Source organism: Neofelis nebulosa, chromosome 16 (assembly GCF_028018385.1).
Source record: "Neofelis nebulosa isolate mNeoNeb1 chromosome 16, mNeoNeb1.pri, whole genome shotgun sequence".
NCBI classification, from domain to species: Eukaryota; Metazoa; Chordata; class Mammalia; order Carnivora; family Felidae; genus Neofelis; species Neofelis nebulosa.
The window spans coordinates 22,158,611-22,181,285 of record NC_080797.1 but is presented as its reverse complement, the minus strand read 5'-3'; the positions used below and the strand labels follow the sequence as shown (position 1 = coordinate 22,181,285).

Genomic DNA, 22,675 nt, shown 5'->3' with positions numbered 1-22,675 from the left:
TCTATCAGGAAGGTATAACAATTACAAACATATGCACCTAGCAACAGAGCCTCAAAGTGCATGAAGTAAAAAAAAAAAAAAAAAAAAAAAGATACAATTGAAGGGAAAAAAGATAGTTCAACAATAATAATTGGAGACTTCAATATCTGTTCAAATAGTGAACAGAAGAACTAGAGGAAAACTGAACCACATAAAGCAAATAGATCTAACAGACCTAATAGGACACTTCACTCAACAACAGCAGAACACACATTCTTTTCAGGTGCATATAGAATATTCTCCAATATATACCATATATTAAGTCATGAATCAAAACTCAATAAATTTAAAAGAATAAAAATCATATAAAATATGTTTTCTGACTACACAGAATTAAATTAGAAATAACAGATAAAAATTTGGGAAATTCACAAATATGTAGAAATTAAACAATAAACTAACAAATAATCAATGGCTCAAAGAAGTCATAAGAGAAATTAGAAAATTCCTTGATATGAATGAGAAAAAAGAAATACAATATACTATAACTTACAGGATGAATTTAAAGCAGTGTTTAGGGCACACCTGGGTGGCTCAGTCGTTCGAGCATCCAACTCTTGATCTCGGCTCAGGTCATGATCTCAGGGTCGTGGGATCGAGCTCAGTGTTAGGTTCCATGTTGAACATGGAGCCTGCTTGGAATATATTTCCTCTCTCTCTCTCTCTCTCTCTCTCTCTCTCTCCTGTATGCCTTCTCCCCCATTCTTCTCCCCTCTCTCTCGAAAATAAAACACTAAATAAAATAAAGCAGCGCTTAGAAGTAAATTTAGTTATAGTGTATGCTTACATTAAAAAGAACAATCTCAAATCAGTAAGTGAATCTTCCATTTTAAGCAAGTGAAAAAGGAAGAGCAAATGAAACCCAAGGTAAGCAAAACAAAAGAAATAATAAAGAACAGAATGGGAATAAATGAAATAAAAATAGAAAAAAATTAAGAAAATCAATAAAGCTAAAAGTTAGTCTCTTAAAAAGAGCAACAAGGTTGATAAAACCTTAGCTAGACTAGCCAAGTAAAAAGGAGAGAAGACTCAAAATACTAAAATTATAAAATGTGAACAGAACAAAGAGATTGTAGATGTGAGAGCAGTTAATGTCCACAGATCCAGGCAGAGAAGGAAATCAGAACAGGTTGAGGACTACATACATGAGGGTGGAGTGCAGAAAAGAGCACTGGCGGTTTGAAAACCAACTTCTGGCAAATCTGCAGGCTCTGGGGCAAAAAACTAAAGCAAAGGATTCAAGCACGGAAACCGACACAGAAATTCCAGTTCCATACCCAGCACCAAAGGAAGGGCAAAGACAGAATCAAATAATCAGAAACAATTGACAAATTCTGAACCAGACAGGCAACAAATGGGACATGATGCTAGTACTTCGAATATTAAGCTGGAGTTTCTTTAATTCCTAATGCAAAGGTCAGGACTTATCCCCAAAACTTGTGCAACTGACATTGAGTTAAGTGGCCTCTGCCATTAGGATAAATCAACTTTGAATGCCGGGAAGTGTATCATGCTGGACTTGTGACCACTGTTTCTCTCTCGTTCCTACTTCTTTTCAAGGGAGTCACTTCTGGGCAGTGAAATAAAGGACAGAAATACACATGGATAAATAATTCTTGCAAACAAAAATTATATATATTCCAAACTACACATATAATTTAATCTTCCTCAGGACTAAAGGATCTCTCATTGTCTCAATTTCAAACACCTAAGTTTTCTTTAGATCTAAGGAAGAGTAAAGAATTTAAGAGGTTATAGTTTGAGATGTAAAATTTTTATCCAGAACACCACATTACATTCTGTGTGTAGGTCAGTGATTCTCAAACAAGGCTGGATCCCAGATTTGTCAGGAAGTTTGTTTTGGTTTTAATACAGACTCCTACCTCCTAATGAAAGCAAGCATTTTTGGAGTTCTTTCTATGTACCAGGCAAGTATAAGTGTTATTTCTATGCTACAGATGGGAAAATTTAGGCCGGGAAACGAAATAACTCCACACTTACGGAGCTAGTAATGGAAGAGCTGGAATCCACACCAAGGCAGTCTGGCTCCAGACCTGGGCATCACACTGGCATATCCATCAATATTTCAGGGAAGGAGCCCAGAATGTTGTATGTTTTTAAAAGTCCTAGAGGATACTCCTGCTCCTCTGGACTTGGGAGCCACTGTTCTGGCACATTTCTGTTCGAAAGTGCACTTACAAATAGATTGCGGTTCTTCTAACATCTGTGCTAATATTGTATTAAGTGTTAGGCATTTAGGGAAAAGGCTGTTTTAATTTGTTTTAGAAAGCTTCTACATAGCTTAATAAGCATATTCCTCTAATAATATAAAAGATATCAATGTGCCAGAAATATACATCACTTCAATAATGATAAAGAATATTAATAGTACTCGTTGAGTGCTTTATATTTATTATCTCTAATTCTTACAACACTGCTACCATTATAAAGATGACAAAATTGAGGCCGTGGAACAGTCCAAGGTACAAAGCCCAGATTAGAACTCTCCTACATTGATTACAAAGTTCTTATTCCCATTTAGCTTATAGGTATCCTCTTCATACAATGAGTATGAAGCAGCATCTTAGAAATCTGTACCTGTGCCCATTTTAACTTATCTCCTCTTTTGGATTATGGTGGTTCCTGTTATGGCTAAAGCCCATTCAAGTCCTATTGGGGGACTATAATTTTCTTTTGAGTTCTACAGTTTCTGGAAAAGAGAAGTGAAAATAATTCTGTTCCTTATAAGGTTGCTGTGGTAGTAAAGAGAGGATTAACACAATTGGACTCTGGAAGAAAACCAGAAGAGATTAGTAGGATGTCAAGTCAAGGAGCTAAAGAGAATGGTGGCAATGTCATATGATAAACTACTGATATAGCTTCTTATGTTTTAAACTCTCAGCATGCATTACTCTGGCAAACAAATATAAAGGAAGAAACTTCCCTGAGTTAATAATTGTGTGACCCCCCTGGGGTCATATACTTAAGGAGACTCAAGTAAATAGAAATATATGCACATTTAAGTGTAAAAGCCAGCTGGTTACACTCAAGATGTATAGTCCCAGCTCAGTCACTGACACGTTAGCTGTCCTTAGGCAACTTATTTGGCTTCTCTGCATCTCAGACTCTCTAGTTATAGATCATTAATTAAATTAGAAGTCACAAATGAAAAGAAAAAGTATGCCAAGTTTCTAAGAACCCTAAATCCCAGAAAATCAGATAAGTCAAGTGATGTGAGAGAATTATCTAAGTTTGCAGAAGCCCAGAAAGCTCCAGAAGCCATGTTGGGCTTCCATTTAGAAAATAAAAATACAGATAAAAATAAAAATTATATCAATTATATATAATATCTATTATATCATATAATAGATACATATATGTTAGATATCATCAAGGAAAGAATAAAATATTTATAAGATTCTTCTCTTGAATATCACACAACTAGAACTCTTAGAACTTGAAGTGGCAGTATGAATTGGTACAACCTCTTTGGAATACTGTTTACTTTTATCCATGAAGCTAGACATGTGCATAGCATATGGTCTATGTATGTGTTCTGGCAATGTTCTATTCCTTGATCTGGGTGCTATTTACATGGCTGTGCTCACCTTAAAAATCTATTAAAGTTATAACTTAAATGTTGAGCATGTTTCTGTATATTTGTTATACTTCCTAAAACTTTTTTTTTTAAATCATCACCAGTCCCCAGCAATTTCCCGACAATAAGTACCCTTCTGCACTCCCTTCTGCACTGTGTTTGCTGATGGGAGTTTGTTGCCTCCATCCCTAATTCTGAACTAGTTGGGAAACAATTGTTGGTCATTTAAAACATTTAAGGGTGGTTAAGATCACTTATAAGTTAAGCAATCTTATTTTTGCCACTCATAATATTCCACTCTATCTTGTCGCAATCAATCAAGGCAAAGGCTCTTCCCCTAGGCAATTTTGCTGTAGGCAGTTCTGCTCCTAACTCTTAGCAACATTTGACAAAGATAATCCTATATGCCCATCTCATGTCCCTGAACACAGTGAAGAATTTATAAATAGGCACATGCCCAAAGTTAGACCAGTCAAAGCCAGCAAAACTTCCAAAGCCTTTGTTTGATCTCTCAGAAACTTCCTTCCTCACTAGACTTACATGAGGGAAAATAAAGCTTCAGAGTGAGAAAGCACTGTCAAAAATAGGAAGTGAAGACTTCAGTCAACACCACATACAGTTAAGTGTTGAATTTTAATCATGGGTGAAGCTAGACCTTTGGTAGACCTTCCTAATTATGAAAGACAACAAACTACCTTTTGTCTCAAGACCATTTGTCATAGATTTTCTGTCTCTTAAAACCAAGAGAGTCTAACCTAACATAGACTTCCCTTCGAAGATCTCCATAAATAACCGTGTTTATTTTAGGATGTGTCTCCTTCTGACAGCTATTTCCACCTACTGTATCAGAAAAAGCTTAAGGAGGTTGAGAAGTAAGATGGAATTCTCAGGAGCTTTGTCTCTGATTTTCTCTTCCAAGCTCAAGAAGAACAATAAATGTCCAGGTGACCACAAAATCCACCTGGCACATGTCCTCTTGTTCTCTGAGAGGACCCTTTTCTAAAGTCCTTGCATCCCTTCCCTTGGCCATCACCAGAGACTAATACAGAAACAGAGCAATGCAAGACTGCCCTTACCTGCCAAATGGCAGGCCCTGAGTTTCGTGATCCAGAGGGTATGCGTGGTGGTAGGAGAGAGAATCCATCTGGCTGCTGATGGCATGTAAGGCAGGCTAGTGGAGCACGGACCCACATGTAAGAGAGGAAAAATACCTTTAACAAATCTCAGATTCAGAAATGTATACTAAGCATCTCTTCCTTAGAGCTTAGAAGACAGCCCAAGCCTTCTTAAGTTTTCCTTAAGTTTGGAAATTTTATCACTGGCAGCGGCAGTAAATAAATTCTCTGAGATGCTGCCATTAAGGAGTTAAGAAACACCCCGGCTTTTTTTTCTTTCTCTTTGGTATTAAGATAATAAAAGGCACACATTTTAAAACTAATTTACCCTCTAAAAAATTAAAGCATTTTTACCACTGTTTGCTTTTCTAGTTTCTTTAATTTGGGTAATTGCTTAGTCAACTTTCAAAAATATATATTCTGTCTTAAAAAAACAGCCAAATATGACGGATCACCTTCATTTTCATTTCAGATTTGGCATGCTGGACCCAGATTGTGTATTCTTTCCATGGCGCCACACCAGCGTCGGATACTTAATTAATTTCCTTTCGTTTGTGCAGGCTTGCACTTAAAGGGACAGTGTCCCATTTTGATGGCTTGCTTTTGGCTGAAGTTCAAAAGTATCACTTCTTAAATCTTTTTTTTTTCCCTTCAAAACTTCCCAGAGTGCTATATAGAAAAAATAAAATAAAATAAAAACACCCTGGTGTTTTTCTCCACCCTAACCCTCTCTTTACCACCACTTCTTTTACTCATATTTATTCTTTATTTTAACCAATCTTTCCTTAAAAAGAAAAAAAAAAAAAAAGAAAGAAAGACAGAGACAGAGAAGGAAGCAATGAAAGAAAGCACACGATACATGCTCTCTCTTATTCCCCCCACTCCTCCCTCACCTTTGTTTTCAAAGCTGGCGGTGGGGCTGCTCTTGATGATGTCAACTGGTCAGAATCATTGGGAATGATCAGACTTTTTGAACATTAAGATAATATCTTCTCACCACAAAGGAAGACCTGGAACCTTCTCATCATATATTTCACACCATCCTTAGGGTAAAACGAAATGTTCTTAAAGACAAATGATAGGTAGATGCATCTGGGAGTACGTATGGAGTTTGACTTGAGAGGAAATGAGGGGGTTGAGCATAACAGAAAGAAACAGGTAACACCAGAGAACATGCATGCATTATGTGAGTTCTTTTCCTACTGGAAAATCCTTGATCATCCAGCATACCAAGTTATTCTACAACAGAATTTCCTGGTTCATCTCTACCATATGTATGGTGTTCAGTATATTATATACAGCAATTTTATATGCTATGTCCTGATCCAAAAGAACCTATTTTTAACAATGGATTGTTGCACAGTGATTTCTTTTTCCCTGCCTAAACCCAGTTCTCTGCGCAAAGAAGGGAGGTGGGGATGAAATATTAATCCCCAGCTTGCAGACACTAAATACAAAGCATTTTCTATGGAGAATTTAGCTTTAGCCTAGTTCTGAACCTCATTTTTCTATTCCATTGTATCTATGGCTCAATATTGGCTGATATGGAAAATTTCTCTCTCCCTCTCTCTCTCTCATCTGTTTCCCCTGTGGTAAAAAATACATGGCACAAAATTTACCATTTTATTCATTTTTAAGTTCACACTTCAGTGGCATTAACTACATTCACATTATTGTACAACCTTCACCACCATCTCTCTCCAGAACTTTTTTCATCTTCCCAAACTGCCCAGACTTTCAACTTCCCAAACTGCCCAAACTTCCCAGACCAATGGGGTAAGTCTCCATTAAACACTTACTCCTCATTCCCTTCTCCTCTAGCCCCTGGCACCCACCAATCTACTTTCTGTCTCCATGAATTTGACTACTTTCTCTTGGTACCTCATATAACTAGAATGATAAAGCATTTGTCCTTGTATTACCTGCTTATTTCACTTAGCATAAGGTCTTCAAGGTTCATCCATGTTGCAGCATGTGTCGGAATTTCCTCCCTTTTTAGAAAGAATATTCCATTGTACGTATAAACCACATTTTGTTTATTCATTTATCCATGGATGCACACTTGGGTTTCTTCCACCTTTTGGCTATTGTGAATAACACGACGAACATGGGTGGACAAATATCTGTTCGAGTCCCTGCTATCAACTCCTTTGGATATATACCTAGCAGAAGAACGGCTAGATCATATGGTAATTCTAGCTTTACTTTTTTGAGAAACTGCCATACTGTCACAGCAGCAATTCACAAGAATGTCTATTTCCCCACATCCTCCTCAACGTTTATTATTTTCTGGACCACTGCTCTGCTGCCCAGTAGCTTGCTAGCTTCCCAGCAACTTCATCTTTTATTGTGCTTGAGAGCCTTTCCCCAACATTGACCAGATAGGACATCTCAGCTGATTCTTCTTTCTCAAGTTTTAAGAACTGGAAGGTAGATACAGAAAACAGGGAACCTTGTGAATCCAACCTCCTGGTTACTAACACTGAAACAACCTTCCGTGGTCTAAAAGTAGAAGTTCAGCTTTTATAGACTTGGTGAAAATAATTCTTAACCATAATCCAGCTGTCAGTGGGCAGGAATCTACTCTAAAAATCATTTCTACAGTGAAAAGAAGTGATCAAACTTGGAAGGAATGTTACAGGCAAGCAGTTCCTTGTTGGTGGCCATGAAACAGCAGGCCCTAGTACCACCTTCCCACTCATCTTTATGGCCACAGGCCCTGGACAGTGGGGAACCCACACTTGATATTTCATGTTACCCCTTGGTAGTGGCTTTACTGTCTATTCTATAGAACATGCATACATTTAACACAACAAACAATGTGCTTTGGGTATTTTGCTGTATTTTTCTTATATTGTTAACAAAAACCAAATTATATATATTATATGTTTTATCCATACAATAGAGAGAACCACAGCTATTGTAGCAGTACCCTCCTTCCGAAAGTGGATGATAAAAAGCAAACTCCAATTTGCTTCCTCTTATACAGATGCCACTGAATCTTTGAGATCTTCAGACTTCCCTATTTCTTGCTCTACTTGTAGGGTCCTGTAGGAGCCACGATTTCCACAACTGTTCTCCTCATCCTGCTGTGATACTGACTTGTTTTTTGAATGTTTACTTACTTTTGAGAGAGAGAGAGTGAGAGAGAGAGTGAGAGAGAGAGAGAGAGAGAGAGAGAGAGAGAGTATGTGAGTGGGGGAGGAGCACAGAGAGAGAGGGAGACAAAGAATCCGAAGCAGGCTCTAGGCTCTAAGCTGTCAGCACAAGGCCTGACACAAGGCTTGAACTCACAAACCACGAGATTGTGACCTGAGCCAAAGTCAGACACTTAACTGATTGAGCTACCCAGCAACCCTATGATACTGACTTACAGTATCCAGTTTTTGCCTCCAATCCAGTACAGAGTTGTCTATGGTGAATTTTTCCTACCCATCTAAAAATGTATCAAAGTGACCTAGTGTACATACTCAAGGAAAAGAAAAAGCAAAGTGTTAGGGAAGGAAAGCCCTTTAAACTATGTCCTTCACAATTTAATGACGACCAACAGCAATAAGAATACCTGTGACTGGTGAAAGGGACTAAGACGGTCTTCTGGTAGAGGGAAACCGATTGATATGTAGGCTGATAAAATTAGGAGGTATCCCCATGCACTGCACCTTAAAGAGGCATGTCAAGTTAACACATCTAGCAACAGGTGAGGCCCACTCATCCTGCCAGCCCAATGGCCAAGTCACAAAGGATTGGAAATACTCAAGAGGGGCAAATTTTCTCCATGGCTAAAAGCATCCACACAAGACAACCCACAATATACTAAGAAGGATGGTGCCAGTCATCCTCCAACTAGTTCACCACATTCCTGCCTTCAGTTTATTGTCAACAGCAAAAGAGTTTTCCAACGAGAATATGAGCAGATGTTACTCTTTCTTAAGCACCTATTATTATACAATGAAAGTTATTTTACTGAATGAAATATTTTCCTGCCCGCTCTATACACACCATATAATTTAATCTGCCTATCACCTACTGGAAGCAAGTATCATCCTCCCCATTTTACAAGTGAAGAAACTGAGTCGGAAAGGTTATATAACTGGTCCAAAAGTAGAGGAAATGTTGGAACTTTTAGCCATTAAACATGCAGATGTGAAAACAATGCCCCAAACTTCCACTAAACAAAATTCATGTAAACCTGGAGAAAATGATGTGTGAGCAGTACCCTGAATAACATAACATTCCAGCCCAGGAGTTGGCAAATTACAGCCCATGGACCAAATCCAGTTCACCATCTGTTTTTGTATGCCCCACAAACTAAGAATATTTTTTATATTGTTAAATGGTTGAAAGAAAAACCAAAAGAAGACTATTTCACAACACATAAAAATTAAATGAAATTCAAATTTTTGTATCCATAAATAAAGTTTTATTGGAACACAGCCATGCTTATTCATTTGCATGGTGTCTTATGGCTGCATTTACACTTTAGTGGAAGAGTTGAGTACTTGCGAAAGAGAGACCTTATAGCTTGCAAAGCCTGAAATACTTACTATTTGCTTTTTTTTCAGAAGAATTTTGTCGACCCCTGTCCTAGCCAACAGCCTCCTTTTCAAGGAAACATCTCATGCTATAAAGCCTGGACTATCACACTGACCAGAGCATAAATCAGTGTTCCCCAAATTTTCATTAAAGGTGTAACACCAGCAGATGTACCCCAAATACATGAATCTGTGACTGTGCTAAGATAAATTTGACATCAATTATTCACTTTCCATAAGGATTCACTATAAGATGTGATTTCTCAGTGATTTTCATTAGAGTACTTCAGACAGGATTTGATTTACCAAACCTGATTTCATTCACTCTTTCATGAAATACACATTAGGTAAAATAAGGTACACCTGTTTTGCCAACCTCAGTCCAATACAAATCTATCTTGAATGTCATCCAAGGGAGGTTAATTTTCAAAGGACCAGAGGGACCTCATTATAACCACTGCGACTTCTGCCCCAAACACCCCACAGCAAAAACTTCCATGAGCAGCTTTCCGCCCAGGTCCCAGCATACTCAGGCAGAGTGAAGTTAGCAAATCAGGGATTGGCTTCAGCCAGCTCTGAAAACAATGAGGTTCTGGGGAAAAGTTCAGCAGAGGAAATAAAATTGTCAGTGGGCCTTTTTACAGAAATAAAAGGATATGAGGTGGGTGAGACAATATAGAGGATAAAATTTAAGATACTCAAAATATCCCATTTCAAGGCCAGAGGAGACCTAAGACTGTCTTAGGGACACTTCAAGTATTCCTTTTGCTTAACACATGGAACTTGATGATAAGTATTCATTCTAGAACACTGAGCAAAGAAAAGTTTACCCATTAACTAATACAAATACAAAATAAATCCATGGACTCATGGGCCAAGATTGGCATATAAGATTAGTCCCTAGAGGGTTTTTTGTTTTAATGTTTTTATTTATTTTTGAGAGAGAGACACAGAATGCAAGCAGGGGAGGGGCAGAGAGAGAGGGAGACACAGAATCTGAAGCAGGCTCCAGGCTCTGAGCCATCAGCGCAGAGCCCAATATGGATGGGGCTTGAACTCACAAACTATGAGATCATGGCCTGAGCCGAAGTTGGACGCTTAACCAACTGAGCCACCAAGGTGCCCCAGTCCCTAGAGCGTTCTTAAATGAGAATAAGTTGCTTTGGGAAAATAAAATGCATTAGATTTTCAAATGGGTTCCTGGTTGAGTTTCGTTATTATGACTCAGGAGACGTCCTCAATATATTTTTTGTATGTTAAAATTTCCTTGACCACCCTATTTAAAATTACAGTTTCTCCCAGTCATTCTTACTCCCTCTCTTGCCTTATTTTTCTCCCTAGCACCCATCACCATCTGACAACCTATATGTTGTAGTTATCCATTTGCTTATAATCTATCTCCTCCTTCTAGAATGTGAGCTCCATAACAGCAAGAATATTTTCTGTTTTGTCTATTGAATTCTCAGCCCAGTGTCTGACCCGCTATATGTACTCAAAAAGTATTCCTGAAGGAATAAAATAATTTAAAGGGGGGTTCTTATCAAAATGCCAGAATGAATCCTCTTGATTTTGTGAAGTACCTGATGAAATGCTCACTTTCTCTCAAATGGTAGGAATGCTAAGATGATCTCTAGATCTTTGAATCATTAAAGACTAATTTACTTTCTCTCTGGCTACAATGTTTGCTTGCTTTATGCTATCAGCCAGAACCAAACAAATGACCAATGTTCAAAAAGTCAAGCACCTGACACTTCATAGGGACTTGACACATGTATGTAACTATCTGAATTACTGAATGAATAAATAAATGAATGAAACAGATGATAAGCAAATGAACTGGCATGCATTGGTAACTGATGACCAGCAAGAAGGTTCATTCTGCAAATTTAAATATTTAGTTTCCTTGACATTACTCCTTCCAGGTTCTCCTTGACCCCTTCTGATCTTTCCTTTGGTATCCTTTCTATAAAGATTATTTTCCTTTCCCTTTCCTTTAAATGAGGACATACTCTGTGGTTGCAAAATATGCTAGTATTTCACGTGTTTTTCCACATCAAGTAACACTTAAAAGATGATGACATTTTTACAGCATATGGACAGGGGAATGAGAAAGATGCTTGTGGTTCAAGGTTTCTGGGCCTGAGATTCTTATGGCCCCAGCCCTGCTCCGTGATTCCAGGACACCCAGTAGCAGCCCCAAAGTTAAATGAATCAACATGTTTGTATATATATATGAGACCTATCCAAGGCACACCACAAATACTGTATCACAGCAACTGGGAAGCTATGTTCTCATCTTTTTCTACATCTCTCTGGTCAATCCTATTCACTCACATTTTTAATCATCACCTAGAGACCAGTAACTCCCATATGTAACCTTCTTCTCCTAATATCCACCTCTTTCTTAACTCCCAGAATCCAGAATCACACAGACCACCAATGATTGGATACATTGTCAGAGTGTTCCACACCTGACTACATTCTCTATTTAAAGCACACTGCCTACCAGATTTCTCTCTCCTAGTGGCCATTAAGCCTGCGATCCAAACTAGAAACCTGGGAGTCATCTTTAGTCATTTCCCATCCTCCATATCCAACAATCTCCAGGACAGCCAAGCCATCCTCACTCTACATCAGCTGCCTCTCCTTTACTTCAAGCCCATGTTATCTTTCACCTGAACTATTCAAGTCTCCTAATGTGTCTTAGCTCTCCCCAACTATCCCTTCCAATCTGCTGATGGGCAGGATGGGCTGTCCTGGCTCATGAGACTTGTGCTCTTCTCTTCCCAACTCTGGGTTCAGTGGCTTCAAATTAGTAGCTTAAAATCTGCCATGGTGGGAGTATTTACATCATGGAAATTGGCAAATGCTAGCATCAAGACTTTTTTTTTTTAATTTTTTTTAATGTTTATTTTTGAGAAAGAGAGACACACACACAGAGTATGAGCAAGGGAGGAGCAGAGAGAGGAAGACACAGAATCTGAAGGAAGCTCCAGGCTCTGAGCTGTCAGCACAGAGCCCAACGCGGGACTCGAACCCAGGAACCATGAGAACATGACCTGAGCCGAAGTCGGACGCTTAACTGACTGAACCACCCAGGCGCCCCAAGATTTTTGTTTTCAAACAGGCAGTTGTTAAACATTTACTGGCATATCATTGCCTAAATGTATCCTCTACAGAGAATAATTTATTGGAAACAAAAATTTAGCCATGCCACACTTTGTTTAAACAGTCTTGTGATTCCTAATTTCTTATAAGATCAATCCAAGTTGTTAAAAGGTCATAGAAGGCCCTCAAAGAGATCTCCTGTCTCCCCCTATAGTCTTACCTGTTAATATCCCCCCCCTCCTTGACAGATGCCTTTGGCAACATTAAATTGCTTATAATCTCTCATATATCATGCTATTTTAAACTGCATGATTTTGCATAAACTATCCCGGAAGCTTGCATCTCTTCCCTTGGATTACCTTCCTTATTACGACTATCTCTTTACTCATAGTTTACCGTACAGACAGTAGTTTCTGCACAAATTCTTTCCTGATCACTCCTAAGCTATGATATCAATTCTCTTCTAGGCACTGCGAGTTCCCTCTTAAAATTTCTACCACTGCATTTACTACATTCTATTATGAGTCTCTATCTCCCCTCCCCTACCTCCTGGAAAGACACTGGGAAATTCTTGACAGCAAGGAGTATGTATATTCATCTTTGCACCCCGAGTTCCCAAACAGTAACTCACAGATATTTTAAGCTCAACCTATATTTACTGTATGTATAGGTAAATGGATAAATAAAAGAATACTAGATATGACTATAGTAATTTATAACACTTTGAATTATACCAAAACTGGAATTCATGCTTTCTAGTTTACTAACTGGTATTCATTAATTATGTGGATGTAGGGGCTGTTAGATTTTAGCCACACTCGTACTGAATGTGCTTGCGGGAGGCTATTAAAAATATGCTCCTATGAAGATCATTCCCTTTTCTATATTGATCTATTTTCTATGCATCTGCCTTGACTATAGCAGACCTCCAAATAAACTGGCCACTCATTTACAATTAGAAAATGTGTATGATATTATCTGGAGAGTGGGAAAGTCGGGCAGGAGGCTTAAATAGACAGAAGGGTATTGGTAAACTTATGATTACCAGGGTCAACAGTATTTGTTTTCTTCCTTCCTAATAGCCAATTACTAAGAGGACTCTGTTTTAAAATGCATTATACAATATTGTCTCCAACGGGTTTTTAGAATGGTTTTCTCTTCTGTTATTTTTACATTAAAATGCAGTGAGACTCCTGTACATTAAGTACTACTGTGAGTTTTGAAATACTGTACTCTGGTTAGCAGGGGAGGTAAAACATTTATTACCGAGAGACAACATTTCTTGAATAACGTTGTCAAAGAGGAGAGATGAGAGCTTCCTGAGCTGTAGCTCAACCAGCAGTAGCTAAGACATTTAACGATATTCTTTTCCTAAAATAAATAAATAAATACATAAATACATAAATAAGGCTTTTAGGAGATATTGCAATAACAAAAAGAGCTTTCTTTTTTGTATGTTTCTTTTACTTAAAGGTCCCAAAGAAAGTACTAAAAGTAGTAATTCCATGGGTACGTGTTAGATATATTTATTAATATGGTATTTAAGTATTTGAGAGAATATTAGTACATGATAATGCAACTAAGCTCAAGGCCACAGAGAGAAGCCACTAATTAAATTTAGAATTGATAGGAGTTGGCCAATGTCAAGGAACAGTCATTGAGAGTATTTCGAAAAAGTCTGATGAAAGATTTTCTCTATCCACCCCCACACCACCACCACCACCACCAACAGTACCAGTAACCATCTGTATACCCACAGATATACCAAAAAGGTGACATTTTATTGCAAGCTTAACATTTTCTGAATCTGTCTAAAACCACAAAAATTATGCTGAACTCCCCAAAAGAAATGAAGTTGTTTTTACTTTTTCTTCATCTCTCTCTTTTTGCCTGACTAGTAACAGGAAGTTCTTGGAAACTTCCCAGAGAATGGCTGGTCTTGTAAGAGTCCCAAACCAATCTTGTAGGCGCCAGAGTCTTGGCACATTTGAGGTGAGGGCTTTAGAAGCACCTGCATTGCCCCTTTCAACCAAACTTGCCATCACTAAGCTCAAGAAGTTCCCCTTGTTGTTATTAGTCATGGGTCTGAGTTGGGGGGAGGGACTCACGCAGAAAGGTACAAAGCTTACCCCAGCCAAATTTATACATTGATCATATAAGAAAATGTAGAAAATGCCTATTAAGTCTCTTCAACTTTGGAGTCAAACTGGACCCTTACTTGAACCCTGAGGTCAAGCTATAGTATGTTCCCTATTCAGAATCTATCCTCTTGACAAATAAAACGTACAGAAGGAGGGAAAATTCATGGCATGGCACTTCATTATTTGTTATGAACAGATCCTTTTTTCACCTTGGAGCTCCTCAAGAATGATTTGTGAGGCAGCTCACTTCCATTCCTGTTTCAGTCTACACCAAGCAACCTTAAACCTTTGGGTCTATTCCTTCTCCTTCTCCATTCTGTGGTTAGAATTCTGAAGGAGTTGGAGGCAGCACAAGAACAACAGTGATTACTTGCAGGAATACCTCCCCCACTGCCTGGAGCTCAATGGGCTCTACCTGGTATTGTTCTGGACCTGCAGCTACAGCAGGAAAATCACCAGACAGTGTGAGCGTTGCTAAGAGAAAAGAGACCCTCTAAAGTCATTGCAGGGGCTGTGATAGCCATAAAGATCAGGTAATTCACTGCATTCAAGGAAGGGAAGGCGCTTTGGCCACGTCGTGATTGAGAGATTTTTGGTCTGCTCTTCTTTTTCTTCCTCCTGTTAGTTCCTTTAACTTCCCAGTCCCAACAGCAGCTGAAATTCTAAGGATGTAACTCCTCTCATTACACAAATGCATGGCTTTCCATGAAAGTACCCTAAGCCCACAAAATGGAGTCCTAATTCAAGCCATCAAAGTCTGCAGACCCATCATTAAATATTTTTCTGATTTAAAGTCCCATGGCTCTTTGGAACAAACATGCTCCTAGAAAAACATTACAAACAATAGCTATAATTTCACATTAGTATAAATTAGTAAACTGATCAGCAGCTAATAAGACGTAACAATTATTGAGAGTTTATTTTGTGCCCAGGATTGTTTGAACTACTGTAGATACAGTAGCTCATTGAATACTTAACAAAATCCTTTGTGTGGCAGTCATGGTTGTTGCTTTCCGAATTCTAAGTGATTATCTTAAGATACTCATTGCAATGCAATTCCTCTTTTCAGTGTTGATTTTGGCATGGGCATGTGACCAAAGACTATCTAATAAAATATGAAAGGAAGTCTGGGGAGGGGCTTTTAGAAATGATTTCTTACTCCTAAAAAGCATGTGCAAGAAAGAGACACCCTTTCTTCTGAGATCACATCAATATCCCTGGGTGTGATATCTGGACTTAATGCAAGCCACACTGCCACCATAAGATGGACCAGGGGAGAGAAAGAAAAAAAAATCTGAGTCCTGAGGGGCACTGCTGAGCCACTGATCATACTTCGCCAGAACCAAACTATCTCTCGGACTTCCACTTGTGTGAGATAATAAATTTCATTACTGTGTAGGCCAACATGAATTGGGGTTTCCTGTCAACTTTCAGCACAAGGCATCCCAACTGACACATATTGTACTTGATAAAATTGTCTTCTTTATTCTACAGGTGAAGAAACTGAGGCTCATACAGATAGAGTAAGTTTCCATGTCTCCCAAACTATACAATTTTGAAGCAGTGATTTGAACTAAGCATACAGACTTCCAAACTCATACTCAAACCACCATGCCATGCTTTAAAACTATTACAGAAAAATAGTGTTAAAGGAAACAGTGGTCTGAGATAGGTTCCATGGGTAAATTAGAACAATATCAGGAGATTTTAGGGTGCTCTGAGCCACTGAGGCTCTGGGGTAATCAGATTGTTTGGTGCTCTTTTGAGAGTCCTATAAAGTTGTTTCAATAATTCAGTGCAGAAGTCAGTCCCTAAACCTAGCAGGCAGTTTTCCAGAGGCTTACAGCTCCCTGCTTCAGAGTGAAGCAGACAGACATGTAGAGAATTGACTATTTAAAAAAAAGCATTTTTAAGAGAATAGCTATAGGGGCCTGGGTGGCTCAGCTGGTTGAGCGTCCGACTTCGGCTCAGGTCACAGTTTCTCGGCTGATGAGTCCGAACCCTTCGTGAGGCTCCGTGCTGAAGGCTCAGAGCCTGGAGCCTGCTTCAGAGTCTGTATCTCCCTCTCTCTGACCCTTCCCCACTCATGCTCGGTCTCTCTCTGTCTCAAAAATAAACATTAAAAGAAAAAAAAAAGAAAAAGATAATAGCTATAAAATTGTATTGTTTTGGGGTGCCTGGGTGGTTCAGTCAGTTGAGCATCCAACTCTTGACTTGGACTCATGTCATGATCTCAGAGTCATGGGATCAAGCCCCACTTTGGGCTCAGTGCTAACCATGAAACCTGCTTAAGTTTCTTTCTATCTCTCTCTCTCCCTCTCTCTCTCTCTCTCTCCCTCTGCCCCCCCCCCCCACTCACTCACTCTCTCTCTAAAACAAAATTTCTTTAATTAAATAAAATAACTTTCCCTAAGGGCATAGCAAAGAGTAATTAATTCCCACAGAAAATGAATCTCTTCAGCCATTTTCCTCTTCATGGTTTAGGCTAGTGAACAATCTTCCTCTGTGCCATTTCTCTGTCACTTAATTGCAAGTACAATGAAGGCTTCTGATCTTTTATTCCTTCCCCATCAGCCTTGTTCAAGCCAATCATCTCCAAGGATGAGGAAACACAGCATCTTATTAAGGCTCCTGGAGAAGGAATGAAGTGCATCTCCTTCAATCAACTGGTGGTTTGTCTAGTATCTCTGACCATGAAACTGTAAGCAGATTGGTGCTGAAAGCAATATCTATCCTCATTTATTAATCAACCATTTAAATAAACTCTCCATCCTGGTGTTCAAGATCTTCCTCTCTATACAGGCATATATCTTTCAAGGTCATGAACTTAATATTGAAATTTTACCTATAAATACCACAGATTTGTGACTGCTTGTTTATTCATAGGGCATCTGTCCCCAAAGTAGTCAGGCTTCTCACAGCTACCAGACCAGACGTATAGACCTGGTAGGATCCTGGTGACAACCATGCAATTGTCTCCCTGACAGAATTATACAAGAATGACCCCAAGTATAACATCATTAAACATAGTAAGGAATTATATTTTTTGTGGGGCAACATGAGGCAATGGCTAATTGATAAACCCTTGCCTACCCATATATAATTATTTTCTGTTAATTTCCAGTGTGTTAAATACTCATTTCCACAAATGCCTAATTGGACTCCAAAGGAAAAATTAGAGTTTTATAGATGTTTGTTACAAAGAAAGGTTTACATCAAATTACTATTAAAAATGATACTTACTCTTATTTTAGAAGCATCCCTGCCTGAAGGAAAAGATGAGCTAGCCACATTGTAGCCCTAAACCTAAGTCTATAAAGCAACTTTTCTCATAAATGGTCATTGAGAAGAATTTCTTCCCACATTATATGTCAAAGAGCTTTTTAAAGAACTGTTCCAAGTGAGAACATTTAGAAATGCACATGCCCACATCGTAGGAAAGCCATCAACACTCTTGCAGAGCCATATGCTTGCCCTCGAGGGACCCAAAACTATTCCATTATACCAGAAAGTCTGTGGAATGTAAATCCAGGGGCCTGAAATGCTGTATATTTTTCAAAAAGTACAAAGTGGAAGCCATTGAGTCCATGGATTCACCAAATGAATGGATTGTTTCATCTGCACAAATGAACTGTCAGAAACAATGGCCACATAACGCATTTGCTCCTGTTCCCCAAAGAGGAAAAAAAACATACCCCAAATAAAGCTACATCTTTTTATAAAACTTCAGCCGAAAGCACAAGAAAAAGAAAGGTTGATTTATACTCTAGAATCTGGATGCCTGAATTCAGACAGCATGGGCTACAAATATGCAGCTCATGTTTTTCTTAATACATATAAGGTATCTGCTCCCTGCTTTCAGAATGCAAATGGGCTCTACATCCACGCTTATTTGAACAAATTTGCAAAAGCACTTCTTATATTTTGTCTAGTTTTATCTTCTTATCACACTTTTTAAGTTCCTTTCTCCAAATTTTTTACCCCTAATACTTTGAGACAACTTCACCTTCCACTTTTACCCTCTCTCTTATTTTTAGATATGATCTTTCATTATGAAATATTCAACATACACAGAAAGTTATTACAAATAATCTAAGAAACATCATTTGTCTTTACTTACCATTTTTGTCAAATATTGGCATTTTTTGAATTGGCCCAAATTTCTTTTAAGAAATTATTCTAAAATTGATGCTTCTTATCCATCAATCTCCAAAATTATTACACTTCTCCCTTTTATTAATGATCTATTCTCCTGAGGTCACCAATGTCCAAAATTTTGTATTTATGATTATTTCCTTCATATATACAGTACATAATATTATATAGCATTTTTTAAATAGTATGATACAGTACATATCTTTATGCAACTTGTTTCATTGGTTGTTTATGCAAAACATTCTTTTGAGCCTCATCAATATGTTACATGTGGCCCTGAGTTTTTCATTATAACCATATAGTACCCCGTGTATAAAAATGAGACACTTTGTCTGATTTCTTTCTGATAGTCATTGTGTACCTTTTCCATCATTGTTTTCTGTCTTTCATCTATGATAACTTAGGACTTTTATGGACTGGATGTAGTGCTTCCTCTTTGAAAGGCCATCCCTTTTATCTTAGGCAGCAACAGAATATCTTTTGCCCCTGTCCGTTTTGGCCAATTACTCATGTTTTTGTTTCCTTCTGGTTTATATGCATACTGTATTATGAATGAGTCTTGGACTCTTATCCTCCTTTCCAAGCATTATATGTTTAGGCATATAGCTTTAGGACTAACAGGAATATCAGAAGTCACAAACTTCTTTTCATAAACTATGACATTAGCAAGGGGACAGGAATAACTTACTGCTGGTCGCACAACTGCTTAGTGAAGAGAAGAGTCAGGGACCCAGGTGTCCTGGATCTCTGTCCTTTCTTTTTTCCAGTACACCAAAACTGTGGCTCACCCACTCAACTAAACATCATTTGTTGTGTTATCAGTGGTTTCTCAACAGGACCAGGACATCTTACATCCTTCTCATCAGAGCAAACTAGACACTATGGGAATATACAAAAAGGGCTCATGCCTTCAGGGCCATTAAGGTGTACACACAGACCTGGAGCACCTGGGTGGCTCAGTCAGTTAAGTGTCCGACTCCTGGTTTCAGCTCAGGTCACGATCTCACAGTTCATGGGTTCAAGCCTGCACTGGACTCCATGCTGACAGCATGGAGCCTGCCTGGGATTCTCTTTCTCTGCCCCTCACCTACTCTGTCTCTTAAAATAAATAAACTTAAAAAAAATTTTTTTTTTTAAACTGTACACAACAAGACTAAAGACAAATGAAAACATTACAGGCAACTAAATGAACCTAGGTCTGATTAAGTTTCAATAGTGAAGGCAGTAATTTATCAAGCTGTACATCTATCTATTTATCTATATATATATATCTATATATATACATATTTTATGAACCACTGAGAGTAAGTTGGAGACATCACAACACTTTACTATATAGTATATCCTTGTGTATTTCTTAGGAACAAGGACATTCTCTTACATAGCTACAGAATTATCAAAACCCATTTTAGCATTGATACAATGCTTATATCTAATCCACAATCTATGTTAAAATGTTCCCAAAGGTCCTAATGATGTTCTTTACAGCTTTCCTCCCCTCTACCCAAGTATAGGATCCAACGAACTCAGGTCATACATAAAACTGTATAATTTATAAGAAAAAAATTATTTTTTTCTGAGCTGTTTTTGATTCACCCATTTGTATAACAGTTACTGAAGATCTGTAGAGAGAGATCTCTGCTCTCCACAGACTCAAGCCACATGGTGGAGGATGGATGAGGTAACCTCTCATTTTTAATAGATTATTACCAGCACTGAGACAGAGATAATCACCAGATGCTACACTGTGAAGAACCTTCTAGGAAGAGGTTACCCTGAAGCTTGGATTTCAAGGAGTAGAAGAGAGTGGTAACAGCTTTCCTGGCCAAAGTGGCATATGCTAAAACAAAATGAATCATAGCCTATTTAGAGGAGAGCAAGGAGCTCAGTAGTTCAACAGAGTAGGGGCTATGTGTATATATGTGGGTATATGTGTGTGGCAACACCTCTGTGTGTGTGTGTGTGTGTGTGTGTGTGTGTGTGTGTGTGTGTGTTTGGCAAGATTTGGTGTTCAGTGGAAATGGAACTAGGTATAGGCTTCATCATAATAGACCTTATATGTCACAGCAAAATGTGATCCTGAAAACAATGGATAATTGTTGGAGAAATTTAAGCAGGGGGCCAATAAGATATAATTTGATTTCCCTTGTCTAAAAGATCAGTCTGGCTGCAGCACTATACATGAGCATTGTATCAACAGAAGTAATAAATAAGAGCTTGAACTAGACCAATAATACTACTGCACAGATTTAAAATATTTTAAAGAAGGACAGTGGGTAGAACTTACAAACTGATGGATGGGAGATGGTGGCTGGCGGTGAGAGGGAAGAGACGGTCCAGAAAGAGTTCTCTGAGTCCCAGAATGGGTCTGGACTCATTCTACAAAGAAACACAGATAAAGTCTATGATTTCAGGCCATTGGAGCTTATTCTCCTAATAGTTTCTCTATACTCTTTGGAAACATGGAAAAAGTACATATTCCTGAGTCCTGCCCACACAGTTCCCTGATTCTTGCACACAGGCCTCCTTGTCTTCTAGAGGAGACTTGGTCTGGTCTTAGTCCATGCTCCCTGGGTGATCTGGCCATTTTCCTTCTTGCAGCTATTTCGCCATGCCTCTTAACGTAAGTAAGTAGTGCACCACCTTCCTTTCATTACTGCTCAGGTCTCATGCATCATTCTGCCACCTACTGCTGCTCAACTTTATAAATAATGTGCCCATAAATGTTCCATATTTGGTGTACAATATTGCTTAGGGTGCTTATCCTTCCCCATCTGCAAACCAATATGCCCTTTTTGGATGCATTTCTTAGCCAACAGCTTAAAGATCTGCAAGTCCCTTATTAAGTTCAGCAATGAGCTCATCTATTCAAGACCATTTCTATGCCTCAAGGCTGTAATGATGCATCTTCCCTCTTAAGTCCGTTGGTTTTGCTTCTCAATCTTCGAATCTTCCCCAATAACATCAGCTTAGGTAAATTTATCTTCTTCTCTTGTCTTTATTATTGAGAAGAATATTATCATCTGTCTAATTTCAAAATACAAGTTTACAAGTTTAACACTATGTTATGGAGGTGGGAAAGGACAAGATGTCCAAAGAAGATGAAATGGAGTTAAGAATCCATCTTCAATCTTTTCTGCTAATACATATGTATGTTTCTTTAAATCTCAGCAGATTTCCTTCTGTCTTTCCACTTTTATTTTCATGTAGGCTATGTCTCTAGATTTCTTTCTTTCTTTCTTATTCTTAGTATCACTAACATCTAGCATATCTAACTTCTGATTGGGCTCTCAAAACCATTTATTTTTGTTCACTAAATGCCCAGTTCTACTGATTATTTCAAATTATCTTGATTGTTTTCCTTTTGAGAAAGATGATGCTTTTTTAAAAAAGTTTTATTTATTTTGGGAGAGATAGTGAGTACTAGTGAGTGGGGGAGGGGCAGAGAGAGAGACTCCCAAGCAGGCCCTGGACTGATAGTGCAGCGCCTGACACAGGGCTTGAACTCCCAAACCGTGAAATCATGATCTGAGCTGAAACCAAGAGTTAGATGCTTAACCAACCGAGACACCCAGGCGCCCCAGAAGATGATGCTTGATAAAGAGAAAATAGAAATGATAGGGATGCTTGTCCGAAGGATCATTTTTAGAAAATGAAGGTGGTATCTTGTTCTCTGACTTCTGTGTGAATCAGTCTTCGTAGGGGCTATCTTCCAATGTACCATTTACTAGCCTGAATAGATGATAGCATCACTGAGATGCATTGGATAAGTCCCTTCTTTCTTCTACATCCTACCACACTACCACATTCCATAACTCCTCTTAGTTTCCACTGACCCTTCTATTTCAAAATATTTTCCTCGCATATTCCTTGAGGTCTTCCTAGACACCTTTCCTCGATGGCAAAGCATGGTTGGTAAATCTTCATTATGTTTGTTACTTCTTTCTCCATATACTTTCCATTTCAGTATGATAGTAGAGATAAAAA

General features: G+C 38.4%; 1 long non-coding RNA gene across 3 annotated transcripts in view; it reads right to left on the bottom strand.

Moving 5' to 3' along the window:
- Positions 1-22,675, bottom strand: part of LOC131496859 (uncharacterized) — a 211,003-nt gene that overhangs the window by 136,678 nt on the left and 51,650 nt on the right. For 2 of the 3 annotated variants that reach the window (XR_009254677.1, XR_009254678.1), the window contains exon 3: positions 20,976-21,067. This is a non-coding gene — a long non-coding RNA (uncharacterized LOC131496859). Of the gene's footprint in view, positions 1-13,630; positions 13,764-20,975; positions 21,068-22,675 lie in introns of those variants that run through there. The other variant, XR_009254679.1, reaches the window with a different exon arrangement.